Raw genomic sequence first — 14,208 nt, 5'->3', positions numbered from 1 at the left:
GCCAATCCTTTATTGTGGGGAAATAGAGGGCACACAAATGCACATTTACGGCGGCGCATCGCGGACGTGGACTGGGCGAGCGAGAGAGCGAACGCACAGGAAGCCGCGCGTCGGCACAGAAATTGGCTGGACGGAAAGGAGACTGTAGGGGGACACCTGCACTGCGCCGTCATAGATAGGATAGGATAGGATAACTTTATTCGGCTCTAGCACAAGGTTTTTTTATGTGGTCAGATGAGTCCATCCGCAACGGTCGGTTGCCCCTATTCCAGGGCTCCGCTGGATGCTGCCGTCAGCTGAGCTCGCCGTATCAAACCGATCTGGTCATTGCGGCAGTCGCTGGAGAGCAGACCCTCCCATTGCTCCACACTTGGGTTTTGTATAACTGGGACGATGTCGACTTTTTGACATGCCCATGTGATGTGATACAGTGTAGGTTTTTCATGGCACCACGGACAATTGTGTGCGTAAAGTGTGGGGTGAATTTTACTTAGTGTGTTTAGATTTGGATATGACCCCGTTTGCAGTTGTCTCCACGTGACAGCCTCTTCTTTGTTTAAAGATTTGTGCGGTGGTGGGTACCGCATCCTGCTGCCTTTGTAGTTGTTGAGTATGGCCGAGTATTCCTGAGGTACTGGCAGGGATTCCTCGAGGTCGTTGACGTTGGATGCTCGGTAGTTAGTATATCCTCGAGCTATCCTGTCTGCCTCTTGGTTTCCTGCCACCCCCGTGTGCCCCGGTACCCAGATGATCTTATGTTTGATCGGCTTGTGTGGTTTTGCATGTGTTTGTTGCGTCTTGCAGTCTACAGAGCGGAGTATGCGGAGCGCTCTGTGACCGACTCTGCCGCAAAGATAGTTGCGGCAGGCTGCTTGTGAATCAGTAAGAATTGTCAGTGACCGCCCAGTCCGATAGCCCTCCGCTGCCGCTAGAGCGACGGCCGCTTCTTCAGCCTCAGCTATCGTGCAGTCTTGCAGGGAGGCGCTGGTAATCTCGTGTAATTCCGAGTTGACTACAGTTGCCACTGCGTTGTTGGTGCCTTGTCCCCTAGTCATGGCATATGTGGCAGCGTCGACATACACTGTTGTATCCTGGGATGCGTGTGTTTTCTGTAAGCGGTCGGCCCTTGCCTCTCTTCGGTCTTTGTGGAGGTTCGGGTCCATGTTTCTTGGTATTGGTGCCACCCTGAGCGTGCTGCGGTACTCATCGGGGATCGTTTTAGTTCTCAATATTTCTCGAATTTGTTCGGTGTAGCCCAATTTCTTTAAAAGAACTCTGCCTGTGGGGGTCTGCTGTAGTCTGCGCATTTGGGCAACATGCTGCGCTTCCCGTAATTCCTCGAACGTGTTGTGCAGTCCCAAGGCTAAAAGCTTTTCAGTTGAGGTGTTATGGGGTAGTCGAAGCGCGGTTTTATACGCTTTGCGTAAAATCGCGTCCGCCTGTTGTATTTCACTTTTGATATGATTGTAGTACGGGAGACTGTATGTCGCCCGGCTGACCACTAGGCTCCTGACCAGCTTGAGTGTGTCTTCTTCTCGCATGCCATGACGTCTGTGTGAGATGCGCGTAATCATGCGGGCCACTTGGAGTGTAGATGCCTTTAATAGCGCAAGGGTGTGAGTACAGCGTTGATTTGACTGTATCCACATCCCTAGTACCCGTATGAGTGTCTTCTCTGGTATTGGTTCTCCTTCGAGGTAAACTTGTAGTCGAAGTTCTTTACTGGTAGGGACTGTTCGGTTCCGTTTTCCTCTCCAAACCCGTAAGAGCTCAGATTTTTCGGTCGAGCACGCTAGCCCTCTTGCTTTGACATAGTTTTCAACGCAGGTGGCCGCTTCTTGTAGCCTATCCTCTTTCTCGCCGAGTGAGCCAGTGTTAGTCCATATTGTGATGTCGTCGGCATAAATGGCATGGTGGATGTCGTCAATTTCTTTTAGTTGCTTCGCCAGTCCGATCATGGCCACGTTGAATAGCGTGGGTGAAATGACCGACCCTTGAGGTGTTCCCTTGTTAGGCGTTCGAAACTTCTCGGACCGAAGTTCTCCTATGCCGATGGTTGCAGTTCTGTTGGATAAAAATGCTTTGACGAAGCTGTGAATCCTGCGCCCGCAGTTCAGGTTGTCCAGGCCCGTAAGGATTGCTTCGTGGCTCACATTGTCAAAAGCGCCTTTGATGTCTAGGGCCATTATCACGTTTTCTCCGTCCCGAGGAACGTTCCGAAGTACACCTTCATATAATTGGAGGAGTACGTCTTGAGCTGATAATTTTGCTCTAAAGCCGAACATGCTGTCAGGGATCAGTTCGTTGTCTTCCATGTAGTTTTGAAGTCTCTGCGTTACCACTCGCTCGTATAGTTTTCCCAGGCATGACGTAAGCGAGATCGGCCTGAGGTTTTCTATCTGCAGTTTCTTGCCTGGCTTGGGTATCATCACCACTTCGGCATGTTTCCACTCCTCGGGGACAGTTTCAGCTTCCCAATGTTTGTTGAGGAAGTCTGTCAGTTCAGCGACCAGCGCATCGCTGAGGTTGCGGATGAGTGCGTTGTTTATTTTATCCGCTCCCGCGGCCGTATTTCTGGTGGTGTTTCGCATGGCCGCGTAGACCTCTTCTCGTGTGATGGGTCTGTCCAGATTAGCGTTATCGTCTCCCCGGTACTCCCCTGTATAGGTCGGCGGGTTCGTGCTGCCAAAGCATTTGGCGCGCAATCTGTCGAGGAGTTCCGAGTCAGTGCCCTCGAACTGGTGAATGAACCGGTATATGGATTTATTGTTTTCAGCTTTTGTCTTAGTCGGATCGAGGAGCGCTCTAAGGATACGCCAAGTCCGTGTCGTGCTTAGCGTCCCACTAAGAGAATCGCTGAATTGTTGCCAATTTTGTTTTGCCAGCTGTGTGGCGTATTCCTCTGCTTTCTCTGTAATTTCGGCGATTTTAAGCTTGAGTTTCCTGTTATGTTTTTGTTTTTTCCATCTCCTGGTGAGACTGCGCCTAGCATCCCAAAGCTTGAGCAGTCGACCGTCCACCTCGGGTGTTTCCGCTGTTCGGTTTATGGTTTTGGTGTACTTGTCTTGCGTATCCCTTAGCATGCTTCCCCATTCCTCTAACGACTGTATGCCATTCTCGGTAAGGTTGCTGTCGCATGCTTCGCGGAACGCATTCCAGTCCGTTATTTTCGCCGCGCCCAACTGGCGTCTCAGCCTGTCTGAGGCTACTTGCGTCTTGAGTATGTAGTGGTCGCTGCCTAAATTTTCCAATAGGTTCTCCCATTGTGTTTGTCCGAGTCCTCTTACGAATGTCAGGTCGGGGCAGGTGTCGATGCTGACGCTATTTCCAATTCTGGTAGGGGTTGCTGGGTCCGTGAGTAGGTTGCAGTTGAAGTTATCTGCAACCTCGGCTAGCGTTTTGCCTTTAATGGTGGCCTTTTGGTACCCCCAGCTCTTGTCCATGGCGTTGAAATCCCCCAAGATGATTAGCGTGTTGTTTTTCGCTAGTCTGTGGACACCGTGAAAAAGTTCAAAAAATTTTGCTTTTCTTTGCTTCGGGGGGCTGTACACGTTGACGATGAATACACTTCCCCCTTTCCTTTTCTTTTTTGGTACGATCTCTACAATCACATGCTCAATGTCAGTGTCGGGTATGCTGTCGTGATTGATGGCTATGACTGCCTTGCTCACTAAGATGGCTGTCTTTCCCGTCATGTGGCTGTCGTAGCATGTATATCCCGTGTGAGTGGGTGTCGCGCCCGTTTCTTGAAGTGCGATAACGTCAGGTGGTGTTAGCTGCATCTGAATGAATTGTTTGATGAGGCCTTGTTTCTTGCGATAGCCTCTGCAGTTCCATTGCCATATGTCTAAGATGTCTTGTTTGCTGTGGTTCGTGTTAGCCATGATTTAGGTTCTTGAGCTTGTGCAATTGCCCGTTCCCTGGGATGTAGATGGATTGGCGAGAGCTGCTAACGCAGGACGGTTGTAGGCCTTTTCCTTAATGTTCTCTGTGTGTTTTTGTTTGCGGAAGGCACTCCGTAGCTCTGCTAGTTGTCCTTGTACCTGATGCATCGTATGTTGCATCATTTGTTGCATCATCTGTTGTATTTCCGCTTTGAAGTTTGAGCGTTCCTCATCGCTCATCTGCAGCGAGGAGTTCGTTTGTGTAGCGTTCGACAGCGGGTGGCAGTTGGATTTTAGGTCTTGAACTATCTTTGTGAGTTCCGCAATTTGGCGTTCCAACTCATTCTGTTTAACGCGAGCAAGTTCTAGTTCGCGCTTAAGTGCTGCTTTCTCTGCGTCTCCATGTTCAAGGTCACGGTTGTTTGCGTTGTTTGTATTGGTGTTGAGTTTGTTACCAGTCCCACCCGAATGTGGAGCAAACCCGGGAGCATCGGCTCTCCAGCTCACCTTGTTGCTGCTTTTCTGGGCGGACCCGGTGTCTTCGTTCTTCCGGTGCTGGTTCCCGGCATTCGTCCCCGCAGGGGGTGGCAGGGGGGGAAACGAATGGGACCGCGAGCGATGCCGTGATGAGCGGGATCCCGAGCGGCTCCGTGATGTCTCTCCCTCCGAGCTGAACCACCGCGGCCGTCTGCTGCGGTCACCGCGGCTGCGGCGTCTGCTGTCGCGTCCGCCGCTGTTGCTGGCGTTTTCACCTGTAGCGTTGCTGAGGGCGGTCTTGGTTTGCTGCCTTCTGACTTTCTTGAGTCGTTCGCGGCAGTCCTTCGACCCGGTAGGGTGGGCCTCACCACAAATCACGCACTTTGGAGTGCAGGAATGTCCAGTCGGCGGGTTTTGCGTTCCACACTGGCTACACGCGCGCACATTAGGTGTGGGACACACGTCGGAGCGGTGGCCTTGCTGGAAACACACATAACACACTTGTCTCGTCGGGCGGTACGGGTAGCATGACGGCGCAGATAACCCATTGTCCCAAAATATGTTATCTGCGCCGTCATAAAAAAGTCAGGGGGGGCACTTTGCTGACCCAAAGTGCGGTGAGACGGAAGCGGTGTTGCTGCTTGTGTCACTGATGTGTGGTTAAGATGTTAAGCTTCGCTTAGTGTGGAACGCTGGCAGGGAGTCCACAGAACGCCATCGCCCATTCGGCTGTACGATTTGCTCGTCGGTAAATTGGTTTTTGAAGAAGGGAAATGTATCTGTCTCGCACATCACCGTGGACACCTGAACCTCCGTAACGGGAAGGGAGTGAACGAAGACACCGTATTCACTAGACGCGCCTCTGTTCGTTCGAAATCATCCAGCTGGCATGGCGATGTGGTTAGCGTGCTCGTCTCGCACTCCAGAGACCCTGGTTGGATTCCCCGAGTCGACCAATTTCCTACTCGGTTTTCTGTATTTATCTGCTCTGACTTGAAAAGTTATTTTGCTAATCGCTTAACTACTATCACTCTATTAGTCGTTAATTATCATGCAATTATCATAGAATGCCTTAAATCGTGTTCCGATATATTCGAATGCCATCGATTAAAAACGATCGTCATATGCCCATAAAAGGCACGTAATCGAAACGCGGACACATCTGCCGACACGGCAGCTAACGACAGTATGAGGCATTAAAGGCTTTCGCTTTAAGTAGTTAAACAAGTCGTCTACTCAGCCAGCGTACCCGGTTTCAAACTATAGTCATGCAAAACTATCGGAAAATTGACTATCGATAGCGTAAAAAATCTATCGATAGTGCTACTATCTATAGACTATCGATAGTATTATCGATAGTCTACTATCGATAGTAATACTATCGATTCTACTATCGACAGTACTACTAGCGATAGTACCGCTATCAATAGCAAGACTATCGATAGTGAAACTGTCGATGGTAAGACTATTGATGGTAACAATATTGATGTTATGCATTTGTTGGCCAGCGATATAACCATAACATTTGCGATACCTGATTGGTTTAACGGTCTCATGATGCTTAACGTCCCAAAGTGAGACAAGCTATGAGGGGTGCCGTAGTATAGGTTTCCGGGTAAATTTCGACCAGCTGTGATTCTTTAACGTGCACTGCGACAGTTCGGGGAAATACCTGGAACTGCATCCAAAGTATGAACAAACAGCACAAGTTGTGCTGGCTTACACGACACTATCGTGCACTGCAGACGTCGTCTTGCTGGCATAACCACTGCAGAAATGCTTTTCGCACACATGCTTCGCAACTTGGACATTCGCACGCTAACATTTTATCCAGCAACTTTACGTAGGGAACGTCTGCAGAGCTCGGTGACGCGTAGGCCGCGAAAACCGGCGACTCCTGTCAGTTACTCATACCACCACCTCCATACCACACGCTCAGGAAAGCAAGTTTAGGATGCAGTGGTATACGCGTGGTTGATTTTACAGAATCTATAGCACCATATATAACAAGTAGTATCGATACGCCTATCGATAGTACTATCAAAAGAACTATCGATAGTTCGATAGTGATTCAACTATCGATAGTATCGATAGTACTATCGACAGTTTTGCATCACTAGTTCAAACCCGATCTGGGCGGACCCGTTTCCATGGAGACGGAAAGCAAAAGGCGCCCGTGTGCTGTGCGGTGCCAGTGCACGTTAAAGATCGCCAGGTGGTCGAAATTATTACGCAGACCTCCACTACAGCACCTCTTTCTCTCTTTCTTCCAGTCCCACCTTCCTCCGTCTCCTTACGGCGCTGTTCGGGTGTCGATTGAGATTTGTGAGGGATTACTTCGACATTTCCTTTCCTCAAAACCAATTTTGCACGAGCGCGGGGCAAATGCTATTGGGAATGTGCGTCCGGCTAGCGCGTTAGAATTGTTGCAACACCTGCGGAAGCCGTGGTCTCGCGAATAATTGCATACACCGTCTTTGAGAGCCAGGCATTGGTGCAGCAAGTCGAGCTGATATCCATCGATTTCTCCGCCCGCAAAGCTTCCTTCATGAGAATCAAGAACTGTTAGCGGAGTGTTCCTTGAGGAAGGATTATGTGTGAAAAATAACAAGTTGTCTGTAATTGTACACACATGTCTTGCTGATGAAACAGTTGATGAGCTGCGCTCAAATTTCGCATTAGGAGCTAACGTAATCGTCGGCAATTTTTTTTTATCACAAAGCATCTGAGGTGTCCCGGATGGCTTAAGGCGGGGACACAGCTGCGTCCGCAGCGTTACCTCGCCGCCAAAGTTCATCTCGTTAACAGGAGCGGCTCGTCACATGCCAGATATGGACTTCTCTATCGAATCTGCATGGGACAGTAAGAAGGTGCTAAACGTGGACTCTACACAAACGCTGAACATTTAGTATACTTATTCATGGATTGATGCCTGTAGCGCCTGGATTAGGGTTTGTGGCACTCGGATTAAACTGCGCTGAAATACCGGAACGTGCAGGCCTGCTTCAGTCCCGCGAAAACAGGAGGCTTGATTATGAAGGAAGGAATGCTACGTTAACTGTGTCACTTTGCATGAACTCCTTAAAAATTGACAGCGTCAAAAGGTTTGGCGCAGTAACTCTCTCACTCTCGTCGGAATTAATGGTTTTTTAGGGAAGGAAAAGCGCAATAACCATTTCACTTCTTGGTGGACACCTTAACCGCGCCTTGAGGGAAGGGAGCTAAGTGGGAGTGAAAAAAGGATTCGGGAGGAAGAGGTGTCGTAGTGGAGGTCTCCGAAAAAAATTCAGGGGACACATTGGCTTTCTAAAGTGCTGCAAAGCGAAAGCGTTTCCTGGCGCACTGTTTTTTTATTTATCATATTTTATTTTGTTTGTTTCTTGTGTTATTTTTTATTTTTGATTCTTTTCTTTATTTTATTTTTTTTAAAATTTCTTTCATTTTATTTTTGTATCCCGTGCTTTCATTAGATGCGCCTTTATTCTTCCTCAAACCACGAGCCTTCGTGGGGGATATATATATATATATATATATATATATATATATATATGTGTGTGTGTGTGTGTGTGTGTGTGTATGCACACACAAAATAAAATACCAGGAAAGAAAGGGAAAAAGAGCCTTCGTGACGGAGTGGTAGCGTCTCCACTTCAAATGCCAAAGGCCGTGGTTCGATTCACAGCCTCGAAAGAGTTTTTTTTAAGCAGTGTAATGTTCGCATTGCACGCATCACAGCTGGAGGCAAACGTTTATCGAAAAGCAGCAGACAAGAACAGGTTACATATATAGCCGAGTGGGAAAGGGCGTCGAAGGTCACATGATCAAACACGATAACACACCCGGTGATCTTTGGGCACGTGGCAGCAGCACGCTACACAGAATAGCCATATCGGCATGTTATCGCATTATCACAAGCAGTGACGCCGAAACGCGGACACACTTGCTAACATTCCCTGGTCACAACAGTGTGAGGCATTAAAGGCCTTAATAATTCGACCACCTGGACGCCTGATCCGTTCCGCCTCCAACAAAACGCGGCCGGGACTAAACGTGGGTGGGCTCCGGCTCGATAGCCGAGCGCCTTAAACACTAAACCACAGGGGTGGATGTCACACTTAAACACAAAAGCAGGCAAATTCAAAAGAAAATAAACATGCAGAAAAATTGGCATACGGATTAGTATTGCTCAGCACGGAGTATTGTGCGAAAGCATGTTTTTTTTGCAGTTGGAGATCACAGCCGCGTTCCTCAAAGCCCGATTGAGGCGTCCACTGACCCAGGGATCCTTTTCTTTCCGCAAAATCAACGTAACGTAGAGCTTCTTTCTATCGTTGTTGTATGGAATAACAGGAGCCTCGCTGACCATCTCCGTACACCTTACTTCTGCTGGTCGAATGCAGCAATCTCGGCGTCCTGCATTGTCACCAGCAGACCACTACTCCGCCCGCACATGGAAAAATTCAGGGGGGCACTTTTTTTACCTAAAGTGCGGTGAGGCGAATGTCTTAAGCGCGGTGTTGCTGCTTGTGTCAATGATGTGTGGTTAAGACGTTAAGCTTCGCCTCTAAAGCAGGGAACACATGTGCGACAACTTCGCCGACGCGCCGCACCGATCGTCGCGTGCGAATTGTCGTCCCACTGCAAGCAGGGACACACGGAGCGGTGAGCATCGCTGCGCCGCTCTACCCAAGCTCCGCCCACAACCGCTGTCACACTTCGCCGCCGTGCAGCGGTGCCTCAGCGCTGCTTGTGATCGTGTACAAATATCCCAAGAAAATACAAGACTGTCTTGTTATCAGAAAGCCTGCTCGAGCAGCGACAAAGCATGCCTGCATATGTTGCGAGCTTTCGGCAACGGCACCGCTCGCGGGCGCTCCGGGCGACGAGCTCTGCTACTGCCTGGCTGCCGTGGTCGTCGCTAGGCCTATAGCCTCTTTCGTATCGAAGCCGCAGCGGCCGGCGCTTCGGAAGTCGCCTGAGCTATAATAAAAGGCCTACTCCACACATCGCTCTACTGTCAACAGCATGATCTCACAATAAAGTAATAAAATGGTCAATTTCCGCGACGCCTTCGGCAGCGAAGCGAGCGGGCGCCAGGCGAGCCGGCCAGCGGCAGCTGCGAAGCGGTTGTGGAAAGAAGTTTGCTTGTATCGCAGTCGTTACCTTTAGCAGCAGCTCAGTATTGGTCAGCGATCCTCAAAAATGACATATTCTTTCACATTTCTCATCCCAGGGTTTATTATTTAAGTCAAGAACACACTTTAGCTCGTTTTTATGACACCGGCAGACGGGATCCAGGCTGGCCGGCAGGCCGGCATGGCTCGGCCCCGAGCGCCCTGAGCATCGCGCTCTACGTCATCATTACGCTGCCGCTCTCCGCGCTCGCATTGGCTCCTGCTTCCCGTCGTTGCGTTTGTCGCATGCGGCTCGTCGTTGGCATCCAGCAGGTTGGACGCATGCGACGAGCTGCGTTCGGTCGTTGCGACGACGGTCGCAACGACGCGCCGCAGCGAATCGCACGCACTTTTCGCACATGTGTCCCCGCCTTAAGAGTGGAACGCGACAGCGTCTTGCTATGTTGCCAGGGGGTCGCCATAGCCCGTTCGGTTCTACGCCTAGCTCGTCGGTAAATTGGTTTTTGAGGAAAGGGAGTGTATCTGTCTCGCATACCTCGGTGGACACCTGAAACTAGCCGTAACGGGAAGGGAGGAAGAAGGGAGTGAACAAAGACATCGTATTCACTAGACGCGCCTTTGTTCATTGGGGGCATGGCAGAGTGGCAGCTGGCATGGCGGAGTGGCAGCTGGCATGGCGGAGTGGTTAGCATGCTCAACTCGCACTCCAGAGACCGGGGTTCGGTTCCCGTACTCGACCAATTTCCTAGTCGCTTTTATTTATTTATCTGGCCTGAGTACAAAAGTTAATTAGGCTAACTGGGTGATTAAGTAATTTATTAAACTCATTCTCACTTACTTCTAGCATCACTATACGATCCCTTTAATTGGTTACATGGTTACCAGCCAAAGTAGAATTGGCCCCGTTTGAAATTCGCGCACTGTGACGTCACGACCGTTTCGACCAATTGAAAAGCTTGACATTTCTGTCGACAACTCCCGCTTACAACGATGAGGCATTAAAGGCCTTAAAATTCCGGGAGGAGCACATGTCAAGAAAGGGAAACCAAACACGCTATTCAACTTGTGCTGCGTGTTTATCCATCACACGTCTTTATTACAGGCTAGAGTCCTATGAACACCAAAAGTTCGCACGGAATCCCGGAGTCTTTCATCAAAGGGTGAAATCGTATTGTGTAAGGCCTCATCTCAAGGTCCTTTTTAAGAGTGCTGAAGTATGTCCTAAATAAACAGACCATCACAACACAACACAACGTATTGTTCAACAGTTTCTCGTTGCTCGCACACGTAACAACTTGCTGACCACAGCATAAACGCACCCTTGGAACAAAGGCATATTTAACGTGAAAGGTGCATGTGCGGAGTCTAAACAAGGTTTCCGCAGGCGATTGAATGTGCATGCGCTGAACCCGCTTTAATACACTGGCGTCAAGGGAAGCTAGGTAAGGCTATAAGGTAGTTTGGTCGAGGAAGTAATGACCGATCTGAACTTTTGCCATCTGCCTTCTGGAGACGTGGTAGAGGTGTTCTAATGAAAAGCGAATAGTCAGGAACACAAATGTATCAACACGGAACTTTCTCATGACCATGTCCAGAAAACACATGAGTGCTTAGACGCAGGCTAAGCACAGCTGCCAGAAATTGAGAGGCGTGTAGTTTTGAAAAATAAAAGCCCTGAAACAAGTTGGTGGACACAAGGTGCACGACAGATTCATGAGACTATCATCATCATCATTATCAGCTTGACTACGCCCAGTGGAGGGAAAAGGCCTCTCCCATGTCTCTCCAATCAAGGGAGCAAAATATTGTATCGACGCATCGGCTGCTTCTCATATACCCCAGCAGTCACAAAAGTCCTATGCAGCACATGTACAGTCTTGGTCAAAAGTCTTAGGTCACAGCGTTCAGCTGCAGCGAGATGAATGTTTCTAGAATGCTCCGTGTAGCGGATCATTCACAATACAAGTCAAGCAGAAAGCTTCTCTACTGTAAGGAGAAACATTCTGCTAGCATTTCAAGGTCATTCATTCTTTAACAGTGCCGTAATGGCTCTATTATGCGGCTGTACCGAAAAGCGCTTCGAGTTTTGTCCCTCCATCCTTGCGCAATTAATGCACACTCGCAGCAGTGCGGCAACGAAGATGCTGCAGATTTGTCCCAGTGCAGGCAGGCAGTGCTCCCAACTTACTTAGGCCGGTTTTTTTACAATACCCTTTTTATCAGTACAAAAGAGGTCGACGTCATCTGCATAGCCAAAAATCTTAATATTGCACTGCGCTGTAGCGAGAAGCCACGATTAGTTGTGGTTTTGAAGATGCTGAGCTGCAGGGCCTCGAGATATATAAAGCGAACCACAAAGATGATGTCGAGCAGGTGATATAAGGAAGCCATATGCTTTCTAAGTTATAGGTTGTCAGGGAGAGCTATAGTGTTCCCACGAGGCTCCTGTCGGGTGGTTCAGGGGATGCTCGCACATTTTGCAAAGGGTCAAAGGGTCGAAACTGCTGGAGCACGAGCGTTTTGCAGATGCAAAATCCACCAGCTTCTCGACCTATGTCCCATCGTCAGATGGAATCCAACCTATACATGGCCGATTTACACCAATTTCGAGTTAATTTGATTCTGCAGCTCTTACCTTAAATTCCTGTGCTTACTCCCGATGGCAGTAAATTACTGTTAAGGTGAAGGTTGCGCAAACACGGGACAATCCACAATGAAGAGACACAGAGACAGACACAGGCGCTCTTCATGAGAAGCGTACTTATACATCTTATACATTCTTCTTAAGAATGCGTACTTATACATCTGACCATACATGCTAAAACACCATCTTGGAACCATAACAGCCATGCCAAGGGCTGTTAACGCAAACGTGAGAGCAAAAAAGTTGTATTTACGGAGTGTATAAGACTGAGAAAGATCTACGTGTGCACGCGCAGTGCGCGAGTGTGACTCTGATTTGTGCTTTTCCTGCCTTCTGAACCATTGCGTGCGCACGGTGAGGTTGTTGATGCCATCACCTCGCATGATTTGTACATGTAATGCGCGATAAGCATAAGCCTAAGTGTGTGATTTACGGCCAGCGCGCTCTCATAGCTCTGTCTGGTTTCGGGAATTATGGAGACTATGAAGCTTTTTTATTTCTCCAGGATGCATAAATTTGACAAACCATGACAGCACACCGTGCGATGAATCTAGCAAAGTATGGAGTTTCTCTTCATTTTCTTAGTAAATACTATTAGCTTCCATTTATTACGACAATGGGTTATAGTGACTGTTACTAGCCTTCCCGTTACTAACTGCCGTTACTAACACGGTAGTAACATATGCGACAACCAGTTACTAACCCAACCAGAAGTGCCGTTTATTATGCAGTGGAACTGTGCTGGGATTATAGGTTGTTTAGCAGAGCTGCAATTATTTTTGAAAGACACATGTGTTGCCATTTTGGCGCACTCGTAGGCTGGCCTGCCAAGTGGGAAATTTTTGGCTGGATATGTCGCCCATGAAAATTGCAGCATCAGGTCTTTTCCTGCAGGAAGTGCCGCGCTTTATATAAGCTGAAATTCCTTATGTGGCTTGGAACATCACTGATTTTTGCACTGAGCATATTGCAGTAGCGGCTGTGAGGATACGCCTCGGCTCCCGAAATCTCTCTGTTGCATTAGTATATGTGCCTACGCGGAGGAAGGTATCATTGGGTTTGTTTCGACAGCAGCTTTGTGACCGCTGCCCAGTGCCAAGAATTACCTGCGGCGACTTTAAGGCCCACCAGTCTGTCTGGTGTTATAGGAAAAATGATACCCGCGGATGCAAACTTCTAAAAATTTTCGACACTTTGGACCTAGCTATGTGCAGCCAATGACGGAAGTCCCACTTTCTTTCGGCCCCCAGCCTAAGCCACAGCTGTAGACCTAACTCTGCATTCACCTGGCGTCCGTGTGATGTGGTCCACGGCACATAACCCCATGGGGAGTGACCATTATCCAATCTTTGTGTTTACTGTGACTTCCGAATGCGTGGTTCTAAAATCAGTCATGTCATTAACTCAGACAAATACAGGGAGCATCTAGCAAGTGCTTCTCACGATGTTATAGTCAAAATTATTTCTAGTGAAACAGCAGAAATCACAGCGGTCAAGTTGATTGATGACTTCCCGACTGAGTGGTTTAAAACTCGGGAACCTCTGCGCAGTGCGTCGAAGAGCAGAACGACAACTGATACGCAAAAAGGACAACAATGCTTTGAAGACAACATTCTTCTTACTTATTTATTTCAATACCCTAAGGCCCAAGGCGGGCATTACATATGGGGGGATTTAGCAATGAAAACGTAACAAAGTTACAACACAGAATATAAACGGCTGAAAACAGAAATAAACAAGTTAAGAAGCCCGGTACAAGTTAATAAGAGGAAGAGAAAAAATGGCTAGGAACAGGTACTTGAAAAAATGCAGATGTAGCAAATAACAGAAAACAAAACAACAAAAAATCACACCTTCAGAAATTACCAAACATGGCACCTAAGATTTCGCAGAACGTTATGGCCGACACGCACACACTCAAACAAACGAGAAAAAAGCGAAGCACAGTGATTAGGATAAACTCTGCCATTGGATAATATACGAACAAGCTACCCAGGTAGCAATGGGAATCCTTGTCATGACTGTTTTTTCACCGATGACGAAAATATGGCGAGTTATTGGCAGTTTT

The sequence above is a fragment of the Amblyomma mixtum genome, chromosome 10, assembly GCF_055824585.1.
Source record: "Amblyomma mixtum isolate Tamu chromosome 10, ASM5582458v1, whole genome shotgun sequence".
Lineage (NCBI taxonomy): Eukaryota > Metazoa > Arthropoda > Arachnida > Ixodida > Ixodidae > Amblyomma > Amblyomma mixtum.
Note: the sequence above shows the minus strand (reverse complement) of the source record.